The sequence below is a fragment of the Columba livia genome, chromosome 12 (genome assembly GCF_036013475.1).
Source record: "Columba livia isolate bColLiv1 breed racing homer chromosome 12, bColLiv1.pat.W.v2, whole genome shotgun sequence".
In the NCBI taxonomy this organism is placed as follows: Eukaryota; Metazoa; Chordata; class Aves; order Columbiformes; family Columbidae; genus Columba; species Columba livia.
Genome location: NC_088613.1, coordinates 19,457,145 through 19,474,798, shown reverse-complemented (window position 1 = coordinate 19,474,798; position 17,654 = coordinate 19,457,145). Strand labels below are relative to the sequence as shown.

Genomic DNA, 17,654 nt, shown 5'->3' with positions numbered 1-17,654 from the left:
ACAAAAGAAAACCTACTAAATGACAAGGTTGGTGCTGGCAGAGATCTATTCTGGGATTACTCAGGGTCGTTTCAAAGAACATGTCAGCTTCTCTAACAGTTCTGACCTTTGCAATACAGCAGTGTAAAACAACATGTCCTTATCCGACGTGCATTAGAATGCTCATAATATATTTCACGTTTCCAGAATGTTCACTGTTTGATTCAAGCTGTTTTGAGGAGATTTTTGATCTGGTAAAAGAAATACATTGACTCTCTAGCCGCCAGCACTTGGACTGGAAATTTATGTAGATATACACAGAAGGAGTTGACCTCAGTGGAAAAAGCCAGATTTATATCACTGGTGCTGAACGAGAATTTATTCCTCACCAAGTAGACACGAAACCAGAACTGCTTCATGGTAGGAAAGGAAAAGTTGCTATACAAGATCAATCATCTTGTTTATGCAGCCCGGTTTTCCGACGCTGGTCAGTCCCAGATGCTTGTCAGAATGCTTTTACACTTGCAGAAAAAAATACATACAAGAAATCTACCCAAAAGGGAATTTCCCCTTTACATGTGTGTCTTACAACCAGAGGCCACCATAAAAACCTGCTGCCTATAATTGCAGATGTTTGTGTTCCCACATGAACACCGACACCTTCACTGAAATCCTTCAAGGCTTTCAACTTCAGTGCATACTCACAGCGATGAATCCTACAGGAGAATAATGTGCTGTGTACAGAAGTATTTCCCTCCATTAATATTATCCGGAATGCCTTTCAATTTCACTCTCAAAAAAAAAATGGTAGAGGTTATTTAGGAATTTCTGACTGACTTCCCCGGTTTTATGTATTTTCTACAGTCCTACCACAGCCCCTCTCGGTGCCTTCTTTCTGGAATAAAGAATTCAGGGGCTGTCTTTGACAGGAGCCATTTCACAGATACCCATGAGAAACACCAGTGGAACAGTGTGATAATTCCCACCAACGATGCCTCTGAAATCTCAAAGCTCATTCCAGGTTTTATGATCAGGCTGCATTCAATTAAAATTAGCGATACTGATAGATGTTGCAGCAGTACTAGGGTAAGCCATTTTTACATGATGTACTCATCCAGGAATAGACTGCTAACTGATTCTTTTTTTAAGTAAATTTTATCTCCCCTAATAAAATCAAACCTTCTGGTAAGGACTCAAGAGCAACACCACAAAAGCACTGAAACTTTTTGCATAATGCGATTTCATTCCATTCTGTTTGGCTATAAATTCTGCTCTTCCCTCGCAGTCAATAGTTAAAACTTTATCAAATAAGAGGAATTTGATGGCCTGGCTTTGATGAGAAACTTTGCTTTTAATATATATATATATATATATATATATATATATTTAATGCATGCTTGCTCAGTTCTAAATAAGGAAAGCCATATTCCTTTCTCACCGCACCAAGGTGAAATGGTGACCCATTACACCTAATTGACCTGTTTCAATCTCTATAGAATAAGAATAGCACCTTAACAACAATATAAGCATTGAATGTAAAAGCAATAACAAGTTACCTTGGGCGTAATCTCCTTGTATCGTGTACCTCCATCCCAGCGCTACCCAGCGTGCTTTAATATGTCACTGTTTGCAGTTTAAATTTCTTAGAGAAGGGACAATCAGGAAGCCTGAAAAATCACTAATTACAACATTGGAAATAGAAGCGGCAATGGAAATGTCAACAATCTGACTGGGCCATCGGAGATTTGGGCGATGATAAATAAGGAACATTTCACTGCAGACTGGGAGAGAAGCTTCGGGCCATTTTTCAAAGCTTGAAGAACTTCTCAAGGAGTTACAAATGTTCATTTTTCTTCTATGTCTTCAATTACTGTCAGAACATACTGTGGTCTTCCTAATGGCTCCCATGAACTTCAAATAGCTTTCATTGCCAAGAGATCACAACGGTCTAGCCTAAATCCTACTGAAATCAATGGGAGTTGGGTGTTTGGGTGTCATGGCTGATTTGGATCTGTGGGCTTAACCACGATATCGAGTACTTATTGAAGCAGTGATTTTCTGGAAGTGTCCATTTTCCTGGAGGAGATAGGGCTACACCGACAAACTCTTGCTGTAGTTGGTCAGTCTTCTGACAAAGCCACAATCTTCACACTGATGGAGCTTCTGACCAGCTACAGGCCTTGAAACACAGAAGATTCAGGAAGTGGCAAATTTGAGAGCGTGAGAAATCTTAGTGTATTAGCCATACTGGCTTAAGAACAAATATTTGGGAAAAAAAGTCAATGTAGCACAAAAATATATTAAAACATTTCCGGACAATCCTTATTGGCTTATTTATGAATTCATAGGCAAAGTGTTAGAGAGTTAAATGTAAAGATGGTAGAAACTACCCTTGCACTAACACAAACTGGTTGAAATTTGTATTACCAGGTCTTTGCATATGTATATGTATGCGTATAAATATGTATGTATACACACACATTATATATAGCTTTTTCAGTTGACATAAGACACTTCAGTAAGAAGCTGTGTATAAAAAGACATGGAAAATGAAGTTTTGTGATATGCATACGACAGAAAATTTCAGTCAATAAGAAAAAAGAACATAATTAAGGGCTAACCAGACCTGCACAAGACTTTGTTAGGCTTGTTATCTTCCATTACTAGCTGGCAATACAGAGGAATTACTAAAAAAACAAACTAATGAAAATATCTCAAACTGTTCATACAGAAGAGATGGCATCTCTGTTGAAAATCGGGCCTTTGCACACTTGAAATGGAAGTTAGACATCAATGTCAGTCTCCAGATAATAAAACTCAGGTTCTCTTCAAGACCAATACACCATTTCAAGTTTAAAGCACAGCTTCTCGCTGTTTCCAGCATGTCTGTATTGTAGTAAAGATGTGACGCGCTTTTTCTCCGCTCCATTGATTTGCCCTATAAAAAGAACCAACTGCAACCGCAATTCTTCTCCCTTGCCATGAACGTTGTTTCTCCTGACGTGATATCCTGATTGATACCATCTCAAAGCCAGAGGCACTTCATTAAGAAGTTGCCAAGAATCATCATTTTGACTGTTTAAACGTTTCACTGCCAAAGCTGGTTAATCTTTCTGCAAACTGCAGGAAGGATAGCCATTCCCTAGGTGGGTGCAACATACTCATTAACTGTTTGAGCCATTTTCAGGTGCACACCAGCCAGGCTTTCCTGCAGCTTTATGCTAACTGGACACATCAGGCCTCTTGGCTCTGTTGCAGCAATCCATTTGGTTCCTGATTTCTCCTTCATCTGGTATCATGTTCCTAGAACGGAGCAGGAGCTTTTGGGCAGGATGCTTCTGTAAGCAAAGGAACAAAACAGCCTACTTTCCAACGCTAATTTCTTTTAAAAAGTGTGGACATGAGGAAGGTGGCAGAGGGTGGGATGTGACTTAAAAGCAGATGGAAATGCAGAAGAACAGTTGCTTAGCACCTAAAAAAGTCAGGCCCACTTCTTCACAAGATATATATTATTTAGGCTCCCATATTTAGGCATCTGTACTTGAGTTTTGGCCTCTAAATCACCTAAATCCATCACGGGTTTGGAACGTGCAGTTGATGAAATAAACAAAGATATTAAAAGTCATAGGAATCACGCTGCGGTCCTGGCAGCGATCAGCTCTTCGGCACTCGGGGACAGTTTGACATTATCTTGCTACTGTTGGCAGCTTTGCCATCTATTAATGAATGAAAGAGATTAGAAAAAGGCACTGTAGAAACTTAATTCCACAAAGATTTCTCAGCCAGTGGGACAACAATGGATCAGCCTTTGTCTGAGCACGAGACGCAAATTAAAGATTGGAGTCAGAGACAATTAGTCCATCTAGACTATTGCATGTGGGCACATGTAATGTTTTGGAACAGGTCTGTAACATCTATTTCTCTGGGACTGGATCGATAGAACACGACAGGAGGCATTCCAGAAATGCTAGATTGACAGCCAAGAAAAATATGCTCAAAAGCACCTGGAAGCTGAAAATATTTCTTTCACATTCTATTCTATTTCTTATTCAATTAGGAAAACTCACCCGATAAAAGCAGCACAAAATTACCCTGCTTAATGAGACAGATAAGGGAGGAAAACAGAAGCATCTCTCGTCTTTGTCTCAGCCTGCTTTTTATGCCTGGATTATGCTAACACTATCAATCTTTGTGGCGGTGACTAACTCCTGGGTTTTTATGTTAGTGACCTGATTCTGCACTAACATGCTCCTCCCAGTTTGGTGAAGCTCCCCATGTGATCTATTCTTCCCCCTAAATAAAGTTGAAAAATTTGGCTGGGATCAGCGAGCGCTGCTGAGGCAGCGGGTGTGCGGAGCTGTTCCACCCTCCCCGCAGCTGCAGCACAAAGAAGGCGCCTGTTCAGCACGATCCGCTGCTCGGTTTTAAAGACCAAGAGGGGACGAGACGGGCCAGTTTGCGAGCTCTCTGGCTACCTCCGTGGTCAGGCTTCGGCAGGGGCTCCCAGCCTTGCCAGCCCTCAGCGCTCTCCCCTTCTGAAAGTAGCCCAGCGAGCCGGGGAAGATGTGGCTGGAGAAGGTGAGTACTGCATGGCTACGATAAATCCTTTGTGCGGAACCGGAGCCTCATTAGAAAGTAGAGGGAGGGTGCAGCGGTCACAACTTTTTATTTAAATGGACATAGTCAAAAGCCTCCTTTCCTTCCCCATTATGTGAATGTGTACTCCTTTCAAAGGGGATCACCTAATGAGCTGATTTCCCAACAAAGCTCATTTTCCTGGCGTGGAGCGCAAAGCGCAGCAGCAAAAAGCCCAAGCATCAGCAAGTGCTTGCTGCAGATCTGTCGTTTGGCTGGCTGGGCACCTGCTCCAGCCCTCCGCAGCCTCCCCGCCGGGGCACGGCCCGGTGCAGTACCTGGCGTGCGGGGCTGGCATGGCACGGCTGGCACCCGAGTGCAGGGCTGGCACGGCACAACATCGCCATACCCAGCGTGGGGAGCTGGCATGGGTGGTACAGCACTGGGCACTGTGGTACCGGCACACAGGATGGCACATACCGGCACACGGGATGGCACGGTACAGCACCAGGCAGCACGGTACCGGCACACTGGGTGGCACAGTACCGGCACACGGGTGGCCCAGCCTGCAGCAGAGCAGCACCCAGGGCTGTGCTGCTCACTCTGCTTCCCCCAGCCTGGCCCAGGGACACCCGTGTCCCCAGCAGGGCTGTGCAGCTCTAGCAGAGGCGTGACCCTCCTCCCCCCAGTACCAGCAGCTTTCCACACACACCCTTCACAAAGACTATATAACATCCTCCCTCACAGCACAAAGAGGCAACAAACACCGCTATGAACATCCCCTCCTCCTCTCACACCATGTTCATCTTCCTCTCCATCCCCACTGTAACCCCATGGACCCCTCACCCTTTCCCATCCACACGCCCATGCTAAGCCTCCCCCCCGCAGTTATCCCTGTTACTTGTCCCTGTTGCTCACCCACAGAAGCAGCACCCCCATCCCTGCCCCTCCACACACACACACCTGCTCAGTTCGCCTCGCTACCTGTGTGTGAAGGCTGAACCCCTCAGCCCACAACAGGGGGAAGGTGACATGTCCCTCATCCCCTCCCATCCGCAGCTAAAGCAGCGCACAGGCACCTCCCATGGAACCCCCGATTAACTGATCTCAAATGCATTTCACATAACTTTTCCCATTTGGAATGTGATTTGGATCTAGAAGAAAAACCCATGCTCACAAGTAACCACTGAATGCTTAAACAAAGTCCCTATTCCCTTCACCACCACCTCCTGCTTTAGCCTCTGTGCTGGGACCAGCTTACCCAACACCAGTTCCAGCCACCCCAGAGATCAGCTCTTTGAGCTTTAAGACTGGGAGAGGAGGAAGGAAGGGCGCTTGGTACTTACCTACAACTCTCCAATTACAGAGAGCGTCCCCAGCCCATGCTGCGGGGGAACAAAAAGTGTGTTCTTCTTCCAGAAATGTACAGACATAAAGTAGCTGAATCTAAAATGACATTCATCACGCCCCCTCTCAGCCCCCTGCTCCCTCCCACCCTTTATCTTTTTCTTTTTCTTGCACAATTTTAAAGGTGAGACTCCTTGAGCATTGAATACGTTGTAGTCCTGCGCTGTAACTGTTACTCAAGAACAGGCACGCTGGCTGGAAAGAGTTTTCTTTTTAAATTAGTTCAATGAATATGTGAATGTTCAAAAACTCTTTTGCACATTTAAAAAAATATATATATCTATATGTTATTCCTGCAGGAGTTTCAATCTTGGCAGATTTTAGACCCAAGAGAAAGGCTGCAAAGCGTCCCATCCGTAATTACATTCCTTGGTAGCAGTAGGGAAGGAAAGAAAAGGAGATGAGAGATTAAAAGAGGGGGATACAAAAGCAGATGGCATTTGTTCATCTCCCTTTTACAAGTAGTGAGCCCAGAATCAGAACCCTCCTGCACCTGCAAAGAATATTAGAATTTAATTAAAATGCTACTGATTGTCTTAAGATCTTATTTTATGAAGCTGCTTAGGTTTTGGTTTTGTTCATTTGAATTCAGATCTAAACAGCTTTCAGTTTATCCTGTATAACCAAAGGGAACAATTAAACATCCACTTCTATCTGGGCTGGTCAGTACTTGTTCTGACTCCAAAATCCATGTAATACAGGGCATTAGGACAAACTCATCCGAGAAACAGGCAAACGGAAAAAAGCATTCACTGAGCAAGTGTAACCATTCCCTAGCCTACACTGATGCTTACCACTCCAGGATTCGTGTTTTTACAGAATACCATTTAAAATATAGACTAATGAAAAAAATTCCCAGGCTGCCTCTGTAATCACAGAATGTAATTGCCCCTGATTTTGAAACACGTGTGGGAAGAACAGGATAGAACGTTGTGCAAGAGGAATAAATAGGAACCAAATTAGTCAAAAGTTAACCAGGAAAGACCATTTTAAAGGAATAAAAAAATCCACATTTTATAGGGTACATTTTTTAGCTGATGATGTAAGCAGGAAAAACAAAGAATGACTTATCAAGGAAATCCACTCTCCATAAAGAGGAATTTCTTGTGCTGTTTCGAGAAAAACAATCTCAACATAGTTTTTAAAATGTATTGAAGTCTCTTTTGAAGTGGACATCATGAACAGATTTGTTCTACTGTTTAGAGAAAAGCACTTCAATACAGCACTGTTTACTAAGTTCAAAGGAGAAAAACACCCAAACCCTTCCCCAAATATAAGCATGTGGAAGGACTAAGACTTGCCGTTTCCTCCTAACATGTTCTATTACAGCCTGCCCAAGCCTCAGCCAGCACAGCTGTGGGCAGCACTTAATATACAGTTTCAAAGCAAACCTAGAAACGTTACGCAAGGATTTCACTGATCAGGATGACCAACTTTCCTCACACCACTGCACAGACAAGGCTAAAATATGTATCACAGGTATGTTTTAGTGACACTGGGTTAAGGAGGGAATTCGTCAAGCGTTCAGTCTATATTATGACTTACGTGCAGCTTGTTGCTGCAACAGGCACCAGCAACTTCCGTGAGGATTTAGACCTTGTACAGACAAAAGACAGGATTTGTCAAAACACACAGGTACGAGGAGGCTGTAATCGCACCTAAAAAGCTGCTGGTATTTATCAAATCAGTTATACTAAATTAACAAGTTATACTATCATGAGAAGTCACCAATAAAATCAGTGGGATGAATATCCATTTCAGAGAGTCTAAATCTACAACACAACAGGTCTGCTGCTTCAATTGCTCTGGCTTCAGGGACCACTTCATTTTAATTATAACCTTAAAAAGCAGAATTAGCTCCATATGGGTTCTCTGTAAACCAAATGCCCAGAAAAATTGCAGGTTCCAAGTGATGGGCTGCACTAAGCACAGACACCTGCCCATGGCAGTTGTTCTGGAACAAAAGCAGATGTCCTGAGTGGCCACACAGCCGGCAGCTTCCACCCCAACCCAGGGAAGCTCTTCTGCTCAGCATCTTTCCATGCAGAGGTAAGATGGTATCAGGTTCTACTCTAAAATCATTTGCTTTTGTCATACACAGATTGCCCCTCAAACTTAGCCAAGCCCGTTGCAGCTCTAAGGAGAACAGGAATACTGGTCCTTTATTAGGAACAAGATTGAACTTCCTGTTGGCTCATGGATGTGACCAATGCTGGAATGAGTTATTACAAGTGCTTCCAAAACTTGCAGGTTTTTTTTCTTCGTGCATAAGGGAGAAAAAGTCAGGTATAACGAAGACAGAACAGGCTCAACAACTACTAAAAGCAGAGTTTTCTTGCTCACTGGGATAAAAACAGTGTAAAGCATTCCAAGAGACTAAGGCTAGAATTTTATACACTTAATTAAAAGACTGACTTGCTTAGATCTTTATCTAAGTTGCCAGTTATATCGCTGGACATAATCACACAGGTTTTATGCAGATTAAGTCTCTAAAGATAACCACGTGTAAAAATCTGATCTAGATAATTTTTTTCTATTTTGTTCCAAGATTAATATTATGGAAGACAAAGTCATAAAGAGGTGGGTTGATTTTAGGACTTCTCAGCTAAATCTGCAGTGTTTAACACCTACAAACCCAGTGACACTACAAACATAACTCAAATGTCCTTCTGTAACAACTCCATATTTATTATTTAACCTATCCCCTCAAAGCACACAAAACCTACCTGGAAGTACAAAGGCTGAGTGGCTCCCAGCTGGAAGCTGATCAGTTCTTCGCAGACTTGAAACCTTAAGGATTCCAAATGTACTTTAAGTATCTAAAGACAGAGACAGATCCGTACTAGTGCATGCATGGGGTTTGAAAACGGCAAGGGTGGTCTCATGTACATACTTAAAACACTCATAAAACCTGGCCCTTTGTTCTTGCACGTGAGGTTACAGAAGATGCGGTGAAAAATAAGTAGCAAGGCTAAAACATCTCACTACCTGCTTATTAAGCCTTTCCTGCCTCCTCCTCCCATCCCTTCCTCCTTTCCCTCCCTCCTTCTTGTCCTCAGTTTCATTTACTCACTCCCACCCTGGCTTTCAGCTGCAATTTTGCACACAAGTGTATTAGTAGATGTCTTGCTACTCTAGCTCTGGGAAAGGAGAAAAGCAGCTTTTACATATCAGGTTTCCAACATGATGGATGAATTTAACACAAATGTTTTTATATCCAAAATATGCAAATTTAGAGAAAGGAGGCATATTACATTTCTGTAATATAATAAAAACGGAAGAGAATTTGAAAGGCAGCAGGGAAATACACAAGCAAGCAAGCTTGAAACTATATTAAAAAGCCAATACATATTTAAGATGATATAAACACTAGAAGTAACTCAACATTTGAAAAAGCACAGCGTATATATGGATGAGCACACAAAAGCAGCTCACAAAGGTAGAAACCAAAGATTCTCCTACTATTGAAATCAAAGAGATTTTTTAATGTTAATTCACAAAGAGCAGATTTATATTTACAGGTGAGTTTTCTTTTCCTTCAAAAGATGTTTGTGTGTTCATTTGAGAACAGTATGATACATATTTCTCACTTGCTGCTGGTTTACGTGTCCTTATCAACCATTCTTACTCAGACCAATATAATCAGGAAGGCAAAGCAAGGAAGTTTGATTTGGCCTAAAGGTCACGCATGTACAACCAGCTTCCTATTAAAACAACAAAACTGCAATAACTCACGTATAATTTCTGGCCTTGATCCTTCCGATGAAGCTGAAGATTTCAGACATTCACCAAACTCGGTCCTTTCTTTAACCGAAACACAGAATCAGAAAACAGAGTTATCCTAACAATTAAAAACCAAAACCAACACACAGCCAATTAAAACTTCATAGAAGTCTAGTCTTCCAATTGTGTTTTTTTTTAAAGGATTCAGTGCAAATCATCATTACTCTTTTTAATATAACACTGATAATGTCATTATGACCAATGCAACAGCAAACAGAAACAAGTTTTGCCTTTATAAAAAGGACAGAGTCTCAATGAAACCAAAAAGCTGTTGACCAACATTCTTAACTCTTTGCAGTAATTCAGTATTTGACAGATGCCAATAACCTGAATTACCATATAAGACACTGATTTTTGTTACTGTAGTTTCCTTTGTTCTTCTCATACAAATTGCATCCAACGTGCTCTTACTTTCCACCCTCAAAAGCTACACAAAACCTCAAAAATATATTTGTATCTACTTTGTTGGGGTACTCAGAGGCACAGAGGTCGAGCTTGAAAAATGAAAGCTAATGCCTGTCCCAAGAACATTACAAAAAAAAAGGAGCAGATTTTTGGTCTCCCCATTCATAGAGTTGTATTTACTTTAAACATGAACTTTCTAAACCACAAAGGTATGAAAACATGAGCCATGGTAGCAAAGTCCATCTCTAGGTGAGGACATGGATCAAAATATCACTCAAATTATTTTTATAAATACCTGAACCTTTTTAATATATTTCATTCAATGCTAATGGGAAGTAAATGTGAGCAGTCCTGAGATACTTAGTTTGCATGTTCATAATGCTCAAAATACACTGAAGACTTATGACTCACACAAAAACAACCAACGTAATAATTTATTCTCTACTGTTTGAACTAAATTGGAGCATGGACAATGAAGAATGTTCTGGGATTTTTTTTAATAGAAAGTTTCCTCACGATAAAAGTGTTGACATTGAAAGTTCAGTAGATGGAACCTGACTCAACTTGAAATGTGTGCTTTGTGTGTTGTCTGCCTAATCCAACGATTACGAATAACATTGAACAGTCTTCTCGAAATTTAAGCAGAGCACCAGGGGCCCAAATCCTTCTCAACAGCTGAAATCTCAGTAGCACATTCCAATATAAGCCGATGCCAAGACATTAACCTCTACCACTCCTATGGTCTCACCAGTGCTGAGCAGAGGTGAACAATCACTTCTCTCAACTTGCTGACAACGCTAATGCAGACAAGGATGTCACAGGACTTTACACCAGGAGCATAATGCTGGCTCATGTTCAGCTTGTTGTCCACCAGGACCCCCAGGTCCTTTTCTGCAAAGCTGCTTTCCAACCAGTTGGCCCCCAGAACATACTTGTACATGAGGTTGTTCCTCTCTAGGCACAGGTCCTTTGCATTTCTCCTTGTTGAACCTCATGATGATGTTCTCTGTCCACTTCTCCAGCCTGTTGAGAGCCCTCTGAATGGTAGCACAACTAGCTGGTTCATCAGCCAATTCTCCTAGTGTTGTATCATCTGCAAACCTGCTGGGTGGACACTCTATCTCATCATCCAAGTCATCAGTGATGACACTGAGCAGCGCTGACCCCAGTTTCAACCCTTAAGGTACGCCACTACTGACTCACCTCCAAGTGGACTCTGTGCTGTGATCTCAACCTTTTGAGACCAGCAGCTCAGCCAGTTCTAAATCCGCCTCACTCTACACTTATCCAGTCCATATTTCATCAGTTTGTCTACTCAATGGTCTTGGAGACAGTGTCAAAAACCTCTCCAAAGTAATGATAAACAACACTCACTGCTCTCCTTCAGCCATCGGGCTAATCATTTTATCACAGTGGGCTACCAGCTTGGCCAAGGTTATTTTCCCCCTCCTATATCCATGCTGACTACACCCAATTACCTTCTTGTCCTTAATGTGTTTGGAAATGGTTTCCAAAAAGATTTGTTATGTCACCTTCCCAAGGGACAGAAGCGGGGATGACCAGCCTGTACTTCCCCAGATTCTCCTCCTTGTTGTTCTTGAAGATAGCAATGAAATTCACTTCTAGTCCTCTGAAAGCCCCACAGGCCACCAGAACCTTTAAAAACTTACTGAGAACATCCTTGCAACGACACCGTTCAGTTTCCTCAGCACTTCAGCTCCCATGGGTTTGTCAACGTTGAGTAGTTTCTTTAAGCATTCCCTAACTTGATATTCTCATATCAAGGGTAAGTCCTTTCTGTGCCACACTTCTCCATTGGTCTCAGGGGGCTGAGACTGCTGAGGACAAATATGACCAGTTTTGGTCTTTTCTACATCCTTGGTCATCCTGTCTCCTGCACCATTCAGGTCCACATCTGCCCCAGCCTTTCTTTTGCTGCAGATATATCTATAGAAGCCCTTGCCTGCTGCATTTATGTTCTGTGCAAGACTCACCTCCCAAGAGGCTTTGGCTTTGCTAACCCCATCCCTGCATGCTCAATGTTGCTCTATTCCTCCTGGATCACCTGTCCTTGCATCTACCTCCCGCATGCTTCTTTTTTATGTTGGAGTTTTGGCAGGAGCTCCTTGTTCAGCCACACACACCTTCTGCCACCATCATTTGATTTCCTGCATATTGGGATGAACCGTTCCCGAGTTTGGAGGTGATCCTTGGCAAGCAACCAGATTTCCTGGAGCCCTCTTCTCTCCAAGAGTGTCTTACGTAAGAGTCTTCCAAGCAGACCCCTGAAAAAGCCAAGGTCTGCTCTCCTCAGCTTCCATAGCAGCGCCTCGGTTGTGTGAGCCACATCTGTGATCCCAGTGAGATCACCACCTTGCAATTTCATGAAGTCTTCTCATTTCTCCTCTTGTTTCTGCTCCACACTGTGTGCATTAGCATACACGCACTTCAGATCGATATCCCCAGGAAAAAGCAAGAGCTTCTTCTGTTAAGCCGTCTTCTTGGCACTTGCTTATTGCTGTGCAGACACCAAGGTGGGCCTCCGTCAGCCATGGTTTGCAATTTTTGAAGTTTCTCTCATGCACGTCACCCTGCACTCTTTGCCTGCCAACCTGGTTCACCAATTCATCCACAAACAAGAGCAAGAACCATACTTTGCCCTTAATAAACATAAACGCAAAGCAGGCCAGAAGTCAGTGGTAGCATTGCTGTATTACCCACAGACACTGAATGGTTTGGTCATAGTTGCTCAAGAGTCTGCAGCAGAGGCACGAGCAGAATCCTCAGACACTGTTGTGAAGTGGAGGGATTTGTCCATAAGAGCAGTCTCCTTTCTCCCGAATTATGGCTGAAGCACAAGCAGTAGTTTGCAGGCTTAAGATTTTAAAAGCATTCCTGGTTTGTTTTTGAAAACGCACATACCTGACCTGATGGTGAAATGGAGTTACAAGTAACATCCACTCACCTTCTGGGAACAGTACCATACAGTACCAGATGCCTAATGATTTTATATGTTCCCCATAGGAATCTGATAGCTGTGGATACAGATGAGATGAGATACAGGTTCAGGCAAGTATGGCAAAAATCTGATTTTCATTAGTGCTGAGACATTCTGCCCTCCTGGACTTTCACGTGGGTGGTGGACACTTAGCCAGTCCATAAATCAGAAAGGCATCCCTCAGTTTCTTACATTCTTTTATTGCAGTTCCTTTCCTAAGGCAACTTGAGAAAGATGTTGAATACATAGCCAAGCAGCACTAAAATATTCTGTTGTCATAACCTCCTGATATATGGCTTGCCAGTAGTGCAACATGTAGACATTCATCAAAGATGTACGATGTCGCACTGGTTGCCTTATGCAAAATGAACTTTCAATCAGCTTTACAAACACTTTTTTTTGGTCCTAAAATACAGTAAAATCTGGCTTTTAAACTTAAAAACAAAATCAACATTTATTTTTGATTATGTGAACATATTGTTCCAAACTGGCAAGAACTGCTCATTTACATCTTTTAACATAAACAGAATGCTAATCTATAGTAAACAGTCTCTATTACAAATAAGAACGTGCTGTTAATTAGTAACAGAGACCCTCAGTTCTCTGCTAGCCTGAGTGGGATGAACCACAGAGTTCTCTAAAGCAGATGAATTACAACTGCATCCCATCGAACTGAGCACTTCTGAACAAAGAGTTGTGCTGCAAGACCTCTGAAACCTAATTTTGCCCACAAAGCATTTGGGAGTAGGGTGGAGAAGGATTGGAGCAATCTGTTATTTGAAATAAATAGCTCTGAAAGTGCTTACAGCTCCTCAAAGCAAAACATCCTGCGGCCAAATCCTACTGTCCCGAGTGGAAGCAGAAACCAGTGAGAGCAGACCAGCCCTGTTCCTCGGCATTTAACCTGGAGATTTGGAAGAGGGGAGGGAAGGGGGAGGGTAGTCCAGCTCTTCACTTCAGAACTGCTCAGATGAGGAAATTCTTTAGGATTTGTCACACACAGCACCTATCAAAGCCAAATGACTTAAATGTATTTGAAATTCTATCTGAATTAAAGAGTAAGGTTTTTAAATTCTAGATTACAGCTCACTGCCTTTAGAGGAACTCACCTCTGAAGTAATCCTGTATCATTTTTCACCCAGGTCATTTTTCCAGATGCCAGACTTGCAATCAGTGAGGACATCTAAGCTCCAGTAGAACAAGGACAAAAACCACAAATCACAATCCTCTCCAGACAAGCCAAGTCTGAGAGAAAATATTAAAGAAGAGGCGAAAAGCAAAACCTTTCACTAACATGAGAGCTCCTGGTTTGTAGCAGATTTTGTTAATGCCTATAATGTTAGAGAGACCCCTTGAGAAAGAAGACAACAGTGCACATGCGTTTCTGACTTACACAAGTGCGAATATAGATGATCTGTGCTGTAGACTTTGTGCCACGTGCAGTTATTCCTACGCTCCCTGGCTTCATAAATAAACCAAGTTGCTGAGCCACATCTATGCTTGGGGAACCTGAGGAGAAAACAGTTTTACGAATGACACGGGTGACGAGGGACTCGTAGTTCTGGCTTCTTCAGAAATTTTAACCGTGTGAGAACAACCACTGAATCCCAATGAGGCCCAAGTTCAAAGAAGTTCCTGTACCTGCGCTTTTGACCTCAACAGACTATGAAAACTTTGCTGAACTGAACACAACAAGAGACACTGAAACTAAGCAGCTAGAGGGGTCCCTCTCATCCACTATTGCACTGATTATAGTGCTGATTATTATTTTCTCTTTGGTAATGACATCTCTAGTAACCTACTGTTTTCACAAGTGGAAACTGAGAGGTAAAAAACTGCAAAGAGCACAAGAGGAGTATCAGAAAGACCACGAAAAGAGCATTTGTCAAAGCACGCCTGGACTAGTTTCATAAAAAAGGGTCCATCAAAAATACTCTCGCATTACCTGAAAATAATAAAAGAACAGCAACTATGAAATTTCCGAGCAAATATATCCTTGTTTTATTTATAAGAGTTGTTAGCAGTTTGGAGATTTCCTACAGCTTTACTATAAATATATATATATTTATATATTTAGTCTCATTTGTGCAGAGTAAAACCAATGCAATCACATATTTTTAATCTCTGTTGTATAACCAAACCAGTCAATTTAAATCTGCTGCTCGCGCTCTTTCAAAAACCCACTGGCCTGTGGAAAGCAAAAGGTCAGACTTTGGTTAATATAGGCAAAGGGGCAGATTTTGGTTAATGCAAACCAACACAGCTGGGGAAAAATAAAATAAAATTAAGTTTAAAAAGAAAGTGGAGTTGTGTTGTCTTGCACTGACCTAATCATCTGCCTTAAGATTTTGAAATCCAGAGTGTTAAGTAAATGGGATCCCTGGATCCCCAGCAGTAGCCGCCTGGCCCTGGCGGCCGGTAGCTGGAGAACCCTTCACGTCTTTGGCCAAAGTTCCACACAGAAAGCGTGGGGGACCAAACCCTGAAGTTGTCAGCAGGCAGAAAGTCACATTTCTTTCCCGTAAGGTTCAGTGTTGAGAGGTGCTAGTGGCATTCCAACCATATGTGGATTAAGGACTTCCAATGGTAGTGGAACCTAACTTACCAAGGAAAGAGCAAGCCTAAGACGCTTTTTAAACCAGGCTTGTAATTATTTTTAAACCAACCATACAATGGTGTGTTTCTATTTTCATAGCTTGTAATATTATAATCACAGAAAAGTGACAGATCTCTTGTGAGTAGCATATAAGTAATATTTTCTAACAAAGTGATGTATGTAATATTAATATATGTAACTGTTTTAAAAAGTAGAAAACGTGTACAATTACAACCAAAACCCCTGTTCAAGTATATAGCTTGCTTGCAATTACCATGAATGCTGTATGTATTTTTAAACAAGCTATAATACTGTGATGATGCTGTAAACTTACTTCTGTAGGCAAAAAATGTTCTATTTAAAAATGTCAAGAAGAAGGATGTAAATGTTCTTTAAGAAATATGAATTTGCACAGAATATTCAGAAGGATTCTGTTACATGCTACGGATATATTTTACAAACGTATTTATGGGTCATACACACTAGTCTTTGTGACAGCAAACAGTACTATTTTATTACAAAATAAATAAATGAATAAATAAGCAGTGAATATCCATGCCCAGAAGCTGGAAGTTTTTTTAAGGTGCTCTGACCAATTCTATAGGAAATTTGAAAGAGGACCTAGTGCCTTATAGACAGAAGGCACATACTTCCCATAACAAGGGAAAGTGTAGAGTATTGCATCTGGGCAGGAACAACCCCAGGTTCCAGTATAAGTTGGTGAATGACCTATTAGAGAGCAGTGTAGGGGAAAGGGACCTGGGTGTCCTGGGGACAGCAGGATGAGCATGAGCCAGCACTGGGCCCTTGTGGCCAGGAAGGCCAATGGTACCTGGGGTGGGTTAGAAGGGGGTGGTCAGTAGGTCAGAGAGGTTCTCCTGCCCCTCTGCTCTGCCCTGGGGAGACCACACCTGGAATATTGTGTCCAGTTGTGGCCCCTCAGTTCCAGCAGGACAGGGAACTGCTGGAGAGAGTCCAGCGCAGCCACCAAGATGCTGAAGGGAGTGGAGCATCTCCCGTGTGAGGAAAGGCTGAGGGAGCTGGGGCTCTGGAGCTGGACAAGAGGAGACTGAGGGGGGACTCATTCCTGGGGATCAATATGGAAAGGGGGAGTGTCAGGAGGATGGAGCCAGGCTCTTCTCAGTGACAACCGGTGACAGGACAAGGGGTAATGAGTACAAACTGGAACACAAGGGGTTCCACTTAAACTTGTTCGGGGTGAGGGTGGCAGAGCCTGGCCCAGGCTGCCCAGGGGGGTTGTGGAGTCTCCTTCTGTGCAGACATTCCAACCCGCCTGGACACCTTCCTGTGTAACCTCATCTGGGTGTTCCTGCTCCATGGGGGGATTGCACTGGATGAGCTTTCCAGGTCCTTCCCAACCCCTGACATTCTGGGATTCTGTGACTCTGCACACACAGATCACACAGCTGTCGGTGCAGGCAAAGACTTTCAAAATCAGTTGTGGAGGAAAAAGGAACAGCTAGCTAGTTGTATACAAACAATGCAAATGCAGTGCTTGTAAGACTAATGTGGGTATTCACAAAATTAAAAACATTTTTTAAACACAGCGGCACTTAGAATACCAGGCAGTAACAATTTACACAGTGTCTAGGTGCGCTCTGAGTGGAGACAATAAAAAGTCATTCTCTGAAAACCATACTGAATGGCAATAAAATTACAATTTGAAGAATGCAGGCATATTTCAAAATGCCTTAAAAATACAGAGCTGAAAGCACACCAGGTCTTGCTGGCATATGTTTGATTCGGAATAACTGCACTGAAAGCTACAATTCGGGTTTTTACTGAAGAATCTGGGCGCTGTGTCAGGTAACAATTTCGTAGGGGAACATGATCCCTACCAGCCACAAACCCCTGTCCTCAGTGCTGCCAGTTTAAAGTTTTTGTCAAGCT

The 17,654-nt window shown here is 42.4% G+C and overlaps 1 long non-coding RNA gene across 2 annotated transcripts; it reads left to right on the top strand.

Annotated features, from left to right (window-relative positions):
* The first annotated feature begins 4,156 nt into the window (after nt 1-4,156).
* On the top strand, nt 4,157-16,299 carry LOC110362586 (uncharacterized). 2 transcript variants are annotated; one of them, XR_010475744.1, is made up of 3 exons: nt 4,241-4,557; nt 13,174-13,218; nt 14,290-16,299. It is a non-coding gene; the product is annotated as an uncharacterized LOC110362586 (long non-coding RNA). The 2 variants fall into 2 exon arrangements; XR_002420061.2 differs by lacking the exon at nt 13,174-13,218 and having other exon boundaries at nt 4,157-4,557.
* Nucleotides 16,300-17,654: the final 1,355 nt, after the last annotated feature.